General features: G+C 38.3%; 1 protein-coding gene across 3 annotated transcripts in view; it reads left to right on the top strand.

Annotated features, from left to right (window-relative positions):
* Window positions 1–8,138: 8,138 nt before the first annotated feature.
* LOC111264331 (uncharacterized) overlaps window positions 8,139–12,485 on the top strand; it is a 10,748-nt gene continuing 6,401 nt past the window's right edge. For all 3 annotated transcript variants that reach the window (XM_086970039.1, XM_086970038.1, XM_086970036.1), the window contains exons 1-2: window positions 8,139–8,206; window positions 9,017–9,658. The gene's annotated coding sequence lies outside the window, so the exon portion shown is untranslated. The remainder of the gene's footprint in view (window positions 8,207–9,016; window positions 9,659–12,485) is intronic.

Genomic DNA, 12,485 nt, shown 5'->3' with positions numbered 1-12,485 from the left:
GTGTCTAACCTATATTGCCACTGGCCTGTCTCAGTTCGATTTTGTTGCAGCGCTACATAAACTGAAATTGTTGACACTAAGCATTTGTGATAGATGCATAAAGTGCATCATGATTCTCACATACCCTAATCTCTGCAATTATATGAATAGCTACGGCACAATTTAGATCTGGTTTTTTCGTGTATTGTATCTGGGATCCGTTTGGCTCTGCGTATTAATCTTTTAACAACAGCGCACTTTAATTCAGTAATATTTAAAGCGTATAGTCAGTAAAAATAACCTGAAGCACTTTACCCCGGTATTCGTGTCTGGAGTAGTCCAATTAGTTACTAGCCACTTATTCTGGTCGATCCCTCTTATCGGATTGCACTCTTTTCTTTTATTTTGGCAACTGGATTTTGCTTGATATGAATAACATCTTTGCTTCCATTGCTATAACTTTGAGCTATTATGTAGTCTTCTTATAGACCTTTATATATTCGGAGTGATTATCGACAAAAGCTAAATGTAAAGCTTTTAAATTTGCTGCTAGTGCGTCATATGCGCCGACTCCGTGCGCACCTCCATATTTATCATGCGGTCAGATGACAAGAATTGTCGAAAACATGGTGGAAACAGCGGCGGGTCCTGTCAAATCCAGCGTAGCGTGCTCGCTCCACTGTCTTTATGATCTGCTCATGTCCCAATGTCCAAGCGCGACGCAATGTTGCCATAATCGTTAATCTATTACTTCCGCGTTGGCCTTCCCACTGGTAAATTATATGTAGCGCTTGTCTGCTCCTCTTTCTAAGCGATAGCAGTGTGGTTTATCAATTTTCCTGTTTTCAAACGCCACAGTCTGTATTTACTGGAAAAAGTAGCAAATTCTAATGTAACCACACGCACGTATAGACTGCCACAAAAAAATATCGGGTATGGCGCACAGTAAATTCGAACCCAGTTTATTTATGACCAACGGATCGTATGTATGTACACGCTTGATATAAACAATACATGTACGCTACACGCGAATAGAGCTTAAGTTAATCAACAGCAATTTCTGTATAACTGATTTAAGTTAAATATCACCTGAGAGGTTGCACTGATCCCAAAAGGCCTCTACAGCTGTTAAAAGCCTGGTTGTAGCCATATATATACCTGTTATATTAATCCATCTAAATATTATCCAGTGACTAATATGTTCCGCCAAGTCTTTGAACTCTGTGGGGCGACGTGTTTTGAATCAAAGCAAAAATGATGAAAAATATTGCCAATTCTTTTCACGTTGAAGTCATTTTTCATTGAGGCACCAATATAAATACATGTATTCTAGTATTTGACTCATAAAACAAGAGTACTGTTAGTAGTGCATTCTAATTAGACGTGTCGGTATGATTCTTCTACTTAGACACAACACTGCATTAGCGATATAAAACTCCCGGTGGTTATATTTACGTACTCATGCATGCTAGATTTGCAGTTATTTTCAGTTAAAAGCTAAGTTACGAAAACGCCAGTATTCGCACGAGTGCATGCTTCGGTGGTTCGTAAGGTCATAACTGCCTATGGGTCGTACGATCGCTGTTTTTTGCTACACAGTAGGTTTATTGGCAACGTGACTGCCAGTTCCTTCCTGTTCCGGGATGACCCCGCTTGTGGCCAAACCCACGTGTCCTTAGGACAAACGGACGATAAAAAATCTGTAGGGGGTGAATGAAACGTTAAACGAATGGTAATCTGAATAGCCAAACAGATGACCTCTAACGTCATAGGCTACCCATCGCAAGGCCGTTCTCAAAGTGTTTTACCGTCATGAAACTAATCATCATCATCAGTAGCTATATTTGTCCGCGTGTGCTTATTCAATGGTGTTTCATTGTCTTTCCTGTCGCATCGGCGAGATAGGAGCGCAAACACAGTACGTCGGAATAGCTTTGAGGTGACTCTGTGTACAGCGAATTTTGCGTATTTACGCCGTCGATGGAGAAATTCCCTAACGGGACGGGTTATTGTCCTGTTGTAGGGAAATTGACTTCTGGGTTGTACAGTGAAGTTGTTCCTAGTGTTTGCTAGGGGAATTACGGGACTTCACTTCGTTGACGCGATATTAACGTTGTTAAAGTAAAACATCTATCTTCCGGCTTTTGGCAGCGATCTTGTGGTTGTTATATTCAGCTTAAAACAGATAACAAACTGGAACAATGCGAAAAACTCGTAATGAGATTTATGAACTCCATGATGAACGTTCCCATCCATTTCCTAAACATAGTGCACTGGCAGTACATAAATAATGCACACGTATTATTGTATGTAATTAAAGACCTTTTTTTTTATTTTATATTATAATTTATACATAAATTACGCCAATCACTGCATCGTAAACGCTCGGGTTACTATCAGATTTGTTAGAAGTATGACGATATCTAATGCAATAATAATGAATGAGGAATAGGAAATGATTAAAATATGACCGAGAATCGCTCTCGGGATCTTGACTGGAAAAAAAATTCAAAGAGTTTAAAGGAAACAAACGAATGCTACACCTGAAACCACGATGAATAGTTTAGCTCTTGATAGCTTGATTTTACCACTGATAGGCAGCGGCTAACTAAAAAAGCGTTCGACCAATTCGAATTTCTGTTAAACACGTATGTCTTACTCTGACGCACATATTATAATCAATATTATAAATATCCATTATTTTGTTTATTCTTAGAGAATTATTTCTCTCCTATTGACAGCAGCGTAGACCGATCATTATTGTAGGTCCTTTCCGGATACTTTATTCAGGTTCTGGACTCAAATATGCTTACGATAGTTAATATTATCAGTCCCTCAAGATCGGCATGAGTACTTAATACACAGAAATACATCTGATTTCTCTGAATCACTAAACTTTTCGAGAGATGTGACCCTGATTTCTATCGTTGGCCTGTAATTGTTTCAGTAGCAACCACGATGATTTTTCCGTATATAACGAGAACGCTTGGTGGTTTATTATACAAACATGGCCTTAATCGCCCTAGTAGGATTATGCAAAGATTTGCTTCGAATACTATTTTTACTAGCTTTGCTGTTAAACACTGGTAAAACGGTGTTAAGTCCGCGTTATTTTGAACCCTACTTGTTTGTTTAATCCATGTACAACAAGACATCTTACTTGTGGCATCAAATTTACATATATCAAACTTTAAAGAGTAAATAAACTTGATAGACTATATCATCGTAAGGCTCTTCTAGAAACTCCAGCGTCAAGGTGTCAGATTTTTCGACTAGCGAGTTCTCTTAGTTCGTGTTGATAAGGCATGGACTTATTATGGATTGTTTGATGTGATACATTATGCTTATAGGTATAGTGTGTCTGATACGTCTGCGTCGAACGTTTGTTTTGCATAGAGCCGTTTCTGACCCTGGTATCAGTGGTTGATTTCTGTGCACCCATAGGCGAACAAAGTAACATCGATATGAGTCACTTCGTAACAATTTAGAATGGTTCTGAGGTATATTTCCACACATCAATGGGATCATGACCTAGGCCGTAACAGAAAAGTTTTTTATTTGGGCGTTTAATAGAAGAGCTTGTTTGTCATTGCATGGCCAACAATGCGTCCAAAAATTTTGTTCATGGGTCTTGAGTGTGGTAGCAACGAAGCGCTGTAAAACGTTACGTTGCGCAAAATTTTACCTTTATTAACAGAAATCGGGTACCTACGACATAAATTTGGTATCCTAAATATTATTTTTTTTTCGAATTTGAAACCTTGAGGTCGTGTATTGTAGACATGACTATAAAGCTAAATCGTCTTGCTTTCCCATAAAAGGTAATTTCAATTAATCAGGTAATCTGCAGGACGATCTACAGGAAGAAAAAAATTAGGAAATTAGGCATGGATGAAGACCAAACTCAACGGAACAGATTTCCAAAAAAAAAAACATGGGTCTCTGAGCTTACAAAAGGCTAAGGATGCACTAACCTGTCAAAATACATCTTCTTAAGTGTATTCAGGTCACAGTAATGGCATTCATTCTGAGTGAATAATAAACTTGATGACGAAAAGGGACTTTGAGTAAGTTTTTAAATAAAGCTCCTTTATACTTTATTATCTCTGAATCAGTGTGCGTAGACTGGTAAATTTAAATGAAATGACTTGATATTTTTTCTTAGTAATTCATTTTTCATTCATACTAACAGCTCGTTACAGCTGAGTACGTTATTGACTATTACGCTAAGTAGTAATAAAGGATCTATTGATTACGAATAAGAAAATGATCAGAAAACATATACATTTCTATTTATCATATGAGTGAATACAGGCGTTTCTTAAAAAAAAAATCTGTACACCCGTTTCGGTTATGATAGCTACACGTATATTTAAAACGAGACCTAAAGTATATTCCGCGCAATACGAGACCGTTTTAAACAGTTTGAGTAAAGAATTGTTAAGTGTTTATTAGAGTCAGTAGGTATATCTGCGGGTGTATTCAACACGTTCGCGAATAGGCTCATGTCACGTTAGATCGAGTGCAAATATGGAAAAAATTATAACTTTAAAAGTTTCCGCAGAACTCGGCAATTGAAATTGATACACAGCTGTATTTTTTTTTTCTAAATGTGCCTAAATTATATGAGGCGGTTTTAAACGCAAAGTCAGGGATTTGGGGCCCGAGCATCTTCTACAACAATGCCGATAAGTTTTGTATAGTTTCTTATTAACGGCGATAATAAAGTTAAAAGCAAGTAAGTAAGTAAATGGGCCAAGCTAAGCTCTCCTCTGCTTAGAGACTTGGAGAGCATCGTACATCTAAGATCAAACGTCACTGTCGTAAAATCTAATGGACTTATCATTAACTCTTATAACTTCTCTCATTCATTATCACAGTTTAGCTGCATGAAAAACAATGTGGAGTATTCAAGTGTTCCTGTCCACTCAGGATGTGTGAGGTACCGTAATTGATTAAATTCTAGTAAAATATAAGGACTCTACTTTATTGCTGCAATGTAAAAACAACCAAAAAAAAGGGTCATGCGAATTGTACGAGGAGTATGTAGCTGTTTATTCCAGCGAATGTGGTGGCACGTTCCTTCCAGAAAAATTTTTGGTAACGAGCTCTACGCGCGCAATTTTGGTGGTAGCATCCGTTGTTTTGCCGTTGCGTTGAGAAATCTTTGGGCAACGGACCCGTTTCATATGGGTTATTTTTGGCTTCGACTTCTTTTATGCAAGAATATGCGTACTCTACTTGAGTAATTAATATCCGATCACATACCTAACTAAGGCATTTTTGTGACGGTAACGGTCTTCGCGAATTCGAAGAGATGAGGCCGATCCGGTTTGATGTACAAGCGTCGTGACACAGCTGAAGTATTAGGGCTCAGTTGCATGAACACCTAGCTAGTTCTATCTGTTTAATGTAACTGGCAAAAGCTTGAAAAGCTTTGTACATGCTTCGATTTAGGTCAGCTGGTAGCAGCAAGTATAACATTTGTATGTCACGATAGCCTTCTGCCTAATGACTTAGGCCAATTGGATATGCGAAAAGGGCCAAAGAGGAAGGTGTACCGGCAGGAACATGAAGCTAATTGCATATTCATTAACAACATATTATGAACTTTATTTACTTTCTTAGGCGAATAAGTAAACGAGCTCACCACCGGTAAGTTTGCGATCGAATAAATTCTACAAAGTTCATTCTTCGGGACAGGCATTTAAAGCTGTACGAAATTTACGCACGTAAATCATGAGTACATTTAAGATGTTTCGGATCAAGAACATCAGCGGTGTAAATGCCAGCACGACCCATGCTTTGACCGAAGGTATTTTGCTACATATGGTAGTACTAATTTACGGCAGAAACACAGATAAGAAAATCTTCGAATTAGTCCCAGTTTCACCGAAGTAAAAAAAAAAGCTAAGCGTTCATATATATAAATTAAGCGAGAGAAATATCTAAAAAAATCTTAACCTACCTTTCATATTAATTCATTTTTTATATACCTTTGTTTTTTTCAAAGTAAAGAGATTTAAATCGTTTTTTGGTTGGTCCAGAGCTTTGTTACTAGTTAGTGCTTTACATCATGAAGATATCTTTATTTTGCGATTTCGAGGTCAACTTTGGCAAGAAACTAGTCGAAGTTTATTAGTAGCGAGCGTAACCTTCCGAACAATACCGTTTTTTCTTTTTCTGCAAATACGGATTCATGTATTACCCTTCGGAACAAAAAATAAATGGTAGAGGTTCACTAAAAGTTTCTTCACAGAGCCTCAAGTTCGATTAAAATACTGCTAACTCTTCGAATTTTAATGGCCCTTGAAATCAATTTTTATTGATGATTGCTCTCTTCTATTTGTTATACATGGTACTATCAATTCAAAAATATCGAACTGTGACTAACTTCTCCTAGCGTCGCTTAACATTCCAAACAAACTTACTGAAGTCGATGCAAATAATCCAAGTCAAAAAAATTTTTAAATTAAACAAACGTTTTTTGAACGTGGACCACGCTAAGTTTAAATTTTAGCCAACCTTCATTTGACCTCATGATAGTTATCGTGATTATTATCATCGAATATTAGTACCGAACATATTTTAGTGACCGATTTGAAGAAGTAACGCTCTAGCTCGTGTTTTCGATATCGATTAGCTCATGCCTTGTCTATCACGTGAACGCTGATGATGGAGTTCTTTGCAACATGTCATTTTAACCTACTGACACATTGAGGTACCCAACTATATGAATGGATTTACAACTCTACCTTCGCGTGGTAGGGAGTGAATGCGCAATTTTTTGAATTATTCAACTATAAGCAGGCATACGTACTATGTGTTCGTCCTTCAGTCGTATTCAGCGCGGAAGAGAAATGGCAACCTGGCGTAGCATGGACGCAATATAAGGCCGGCAAGGCGCATCGTCGATCGACATGTTACCTACATTTATTTAAATGAAACCTATCGACGCGTTCTTTGGGTCGTTGCCATCAGTTTGCATAATGGTTGTGGTTGTGGCCGAACTTTTCGGCAGATCGAGAAAGCAGCTCTGGCGTTTCGTTCTGAGCCGAGAATAAAGAGGGTTTAGGTCAGTTGTACTAGCATAGCCTATTTGTTGATTCCGAGATAATCTACCGTAGGACGAATAAGGCACGGTCTAGACTGTCGATGCTGGCGATAACCTACATATGATATATGCGCAACCGACAATGATTTAGACGAATAGATGTGGCCATCGGTACTTCTCACTCTTTTACATTTTGTCCAATCGATCGATGATAGAGCCAATACCGCTGTAAAGCCTTTAAAATCGGCGCTTAAGTGACAGCGACAGAAAAAACACTTATAATTTCGTAAAAATGATGATACCCATCTACTATACGTCTTACACTAGATGAAAAAAAGCAAATAGGGAATTGTAAACAGTAAGAGAATATGGAAACGAAAGATTAGTATCGTGTGACATCACATTAAAATCGATGAACAAAAGACAAGAGAGTTACGCGCGAATTAATATAAATTTCTCAAGCCAGCTGTTCTTTATTGATGTGCGACACTAGGCCGGCCCGTAATAATGCAGAAGAAAGATGGCGTTTCACAGGTCGCCGACGTCGAACTTAGCTCTGTCAAAGTCCCCAGGGTAGAGGTGTGTAGTTAGGAGGAAGTATCCGACCTCTACCCTTTCCGAACCTTTTGAGGTCGCTGGCCTTTGTGTTTTGTATTGTAGTAAGAGTGGGTTTGGCAAAAAATGCCTCAATATGACTTCGATTGCGATCAGCGCGTCAAAATTATTGTATTTCAATTACTATATTATTGGTATGTCTTTCATGGAGATAAATTAATAGAACTGACCAGTTTAGCCAATGTAACAGTGCATTTCGAAGCCCAATAAATCGGGCTCGACGCACCACCTCTGAAAACTTTTTCGAGGGTGAGAGAGAAAGAGGATATACAGAGGACTGCCTACAACACTGGTAACAATAGGGTCAGCGTTCGTGGTCCCCTTCTCTGGCGCCCCTCGTGAACACGGAAACGCAGCCCTAAACCAGAGTCCTCTCGTTCTCTTCCTCGATTCACGAAGCTGCGCCCCTCCTTCTGGCTCTGTTACATTACGACAGAATACCCTCTCCACCTATTTTTGTGAGTACGGGTATTCTGTATTTAGGCAGCGTCAAAAGCGTGTTGCCGGTCGAAATCCGGAGGGCAGTACGGCGACTCGGACTTGAAGACGCTAATTTAGGTTAGATGCTTTTCTCTATTGTGTCTTGTGTTGATGGTTAACCTAGTGCTTAGGTTGTGGTTAAATTTAGGATAACCGTTCAACCTTTTTGATATTACACTTTTCGGAAACAGCCGATACTTGGAGTGCTTCCTGCATCGTATTGTAAACTTGGGATGAAAGGACACATTCCACACCGCGCATGATGAATTTACCAATTTTAGAACACTCAAGCAGTACACGGCTATTTGACATCCTTAACCTACGTTTTTACTAAACGTATCGTGATTTTTTTTTAAAACATAGTTTCGCCTAGACTAACTCTTCATATTTTTTTAGATGTTTTGCACATAAGCATGCTCTAAACTTACCTAAATGAGATGCTGAACACTTAAGAAATAGCAAAACTTACAAATATATATTTCCCTTTCCAAAATGTTGGTCAGTGATCCCCAGGTAGACCAAAAGCTACAAACAGTTAGTGTTTAAAAAAATACGTGGTAGACATCTTACTTTTTTCATAATTCAGTTTGAGCCGAACTAGCGATGAACCTGTTGGCATCTATTTAATTCATGTTAGGTAATCGCATCGTCTGAGCTAGCCCCTTTTGAATTCCTCATTGAATTTTCTATCGTCCACGGTCGGTCCTTCACAGTGGCGAGCAGCTTCGTTACCACTGCACCGTAGTCAATGATTTTCTTTTTCAGCTTTGTTGTAGTAGTACGCGTAAATGGCGTAAGGTAAATGTCCCCTTATTACTTAACTGGATCTGACTGACTGGTGTTAATTTTATGCTAAGCAAAAATCGATACTCACATTTCTTCATACAGGTTTTCGCTCAACAGTTGCTACGAGTATCAGCGCAGTCGTTGGATCGACGACAGCCGAAGATACCTTCCCAAAAGTGTTTGTGTAAGTGCCGAAATATACCTGGCAACGTAATGCGCAGAACTCTGTATTGGAGTTAGCTACAATCATCTGTATTCATTATCGTTGTTCCGGTTAGGAAAGGGAAGAAGCACTGATCTAGCCCAAAACACGTGTTTCATATCTGCTCCCCGGATTAGCGCTGCTGTCCGATTCGAGAAGTCCGATTGACTTAAGGTTAGACTTTTGTTGGCCAAGACGAGAAGGAAAAGTTTCACTGACCTCGGCTCAACGAGTGCTTCTGAATTGCATTGGTGTTTCGTTGTCGACAACCCCCTAGGGGACGCCATGGCTGTAGCACGCTTCAAAGAGGCATTTCAGTCATCTCCTTGGCTAAAACCACTCTTAATTCGTTTCGGCTTATCAATCGTGCTTCTCCTGTACGTTGTGAGTGGAGCTAGTGTTTTTATGGGGGTTATGGGACCGTCAACGCAGGATGTGTCCTTGCAGGAGAAGCTGGAACGACTGAGGAATGATACTGCTCTTTTAATAGCAAACGAATTGGCTGGCCAAGAGACTGGAAAGGCTGCTCAGGCCATGTCTAGGTAAGTTGCTGCATGAATGATGTGCTCAATGTCATGATTCATACGTACCAAAAAGGTACTGGAAACTGTTGCATTGCAATAGCAAAATGAACACGTATTAGATAAGTGTGCACGAGCTTTTGTTACGCAGAGCCATCTAGCGGTAACATGCAATAACAAATCAGTAGTTCAACTTGTAGATATTCATGTAAGTTTTATGAAATCGCTGTTTCCAGTCGTATAAAAACCAGATAGTCTGTATGGATAAAGGGAATCTTTTTTGTTAATTAAGTATGTAAACATAATTTGGCACGTAGTGACTCGGCCTAAACAGCATGCCCCAACGATTAGCGTTAGAATGTGTGCATTCGCTGGTAAATGGCGCCGATTTATTATAGCTAGTAATATTGCTAGGATTGCATAGTAGCAACGATAACGGGTCTTTACGATTTAACGATTGTACCGTGTTCAGATTAGATGGAGCGTAACCTCGACCTACCTAAATGCACCGCTGTGCCTTCTGTAATTACGCGGGTTCAAATGAATCTTTTTGCAATAAACTAGGACAGCAATCGATTAAACATTATAACTATACAGCATAATTACGGAGAAAGGAACAATGACATATAGGCGAACAGCGATTTATGAGTCTTACTGTGCACGGTCTCTATGTGTGAAAGTCTTTCATGTGTTGGATATTTGGACATTAGAAGCTTTATATTATAAAAATGGCCCTTATCGCTCGCGGCCATGGTTTATATTGGACCGGTTTTTATCTTCTGCTTTCTGAACATCTCCGATGCTCGTATCGTACGCTTGAATGGCATAAGAGGTACTATACTCTTTTTATCTTACATAACCAGACTCTTCAATTATTACTGTTGGTTCGTTTAGACATTGATTCTATGCCCTTGTAACGCTCATATTATGCTTATACCCATTTTATTAGTATCTTCCATACATCTTTCGAACCTGCTTGTTTCTATTATACGAGCTCCATAGATATGCTTTATTCTTTGTTTACGTGAGTTCACGAATTTATTCGACCGAACAAAGTTTCAGAAACGACAGTGAGTCGCATTTATTACAGGAACTACTTAGTACTCAACATCGAACCTCAGTAGCACCTGAAGACAACTTCTAAGGATTTCGAATCCGAGCTCGCAATGGTCGTATTTTAAATCCCGCCTGTATAATACTCGATGACGTGCAAATATTAATTCCTCAGCCGTTTATAAAACAATGGCCTCTCCTGCTAAACTCTTCCAGCCATATTCGGAATTTATATGCATGGCTATGCAAAGCGATAGGTGTTCAGCAAGGGGGCAGTATTAATAACTAGCTAGCGAATTGAAAGTTTTAGACCAACAGTTAACGTGTTCGACCCTCCAAAAGAAAAACGGGAAATGTTATAAGAGAGAAGACCCACTGGCTTTAATTTTGCTAGTTTTTTTGCAACGACTGAAAATGGCGCTCTTTGAGGAACACGCAGTTAAATGCAGTCCGTAAAGTTGACTGGGGCCTGCACAATATAAGAAATTTAAAAGAAAATCATAAAAAATGAATAGAAGCAAATGATGTCTTCCTCATATTTGAAGCAATGAAATATACTGATCTGATTTTTCGTATTATATCCAATAATTATAATGGTACTAGTGCTCAGATGGAGCGTGATCACCAGATCCTTTAATAATGAAAAAAAAGCTTCAAGCTGTTTATTTAGTAAACCATTTCACATCTGACAAAAAATGTGACAACAATCGGAACCTGAGTAATTTGCCAGATACTTCCAAAATCCAGTTGTATAGATTTGCTGAATTAAGACATACTTGATGCGTTATTATTCCTCTAATACAGAAAGTCATCAGAACATTCTAGAAAAAAAAGTTCAAATAGCAAAAACTCCAGCATTTATTTTCTGGATTACCTACCTTCTACTCCTTACACAAACCAATATGATATTAAAGGAAATATAGAACTTTCTACACATTTAGAATTTTCTGGCAATCTTCAATTTTCATAATTTAGGTTGACATACAAAATATGTAGGAAGAGAGTTTCGAAATAATCACAATTGGGAGGAAACTCTCTGCAAATGGGTATTAGAGTATTTCGATAATTATAAACGAATATATGGCGTTAGCTGATAAAATGTATAGTTTGATCTGGAGTGCTTCGATAAATTGGTCACCATCACTCTATCAAAGCTCCCTATCGCCGATTTAGATCGTGTGCAATAGACTCAGAGGCACTGTAACAGCCAAATCTATCCAAGAAAATATTTTCTTGGACTAGAGATAATTGATTTGGGAGGGGAACCTATGTGCAATATATAATATATTTTAGATTTAGATCGATTATTGTTATTATACATATTATCTCACATTGCATGTTTTTCCCTTGAACAATCTAATGTGAATATTATATTGACCGTTTTTGTAAGTTACCTAATTTTTTAAATCTAAAGTGTTTTTAGTTTTTACCCTGTACTCTCACTGTGTTCACCGCTTTAGACAACTGGCTATCAACATAAAACGAAATGTGCTTATGCCAGGTTTCGAATCTAGAGCCCCACGTGTCCCTAAGTCTAACAAGAAAAACGTTAGTGTTGCAACATCATAGGGACACTTCTTTGAATATTTTAATATGACAACAATAATATTTTTTAAATGTACAAATAATTTTTAACTTTTTTAAGTCCATAAACTATATTTTTTTGAAAATTATCCTCTCTCACGGGAAATCCTTAAATCTGGCCGCTAAGGATAATTTTAACTTCTATGAATTTCGCCATATAAGCTTGAGAACTTGTTCAAGAAATGCGGCTCCTACGAAATAAGGGTTCGAG

Source organism: Varroa jacobsoni, unplaced genomic scaffold (genome assembly GCF_002532875.2).
Source record: "Varroa jacobsoni isolate VJ856 unplaced genomic scaffold, vjacob_1.0 scaffold_847, whole genome shotgun sequence".
Lineage (NCBI taxonomy): Eukaryota > Metazoa > Arthropoda > Arachnida > Mesostigmata > Varroidae > Varroa > Varroa jacobsoni.
Note: the sequence above shows the minus strand (reverse complement) of the source record. Positions and strands in the feature narration are given on the sequence as shown.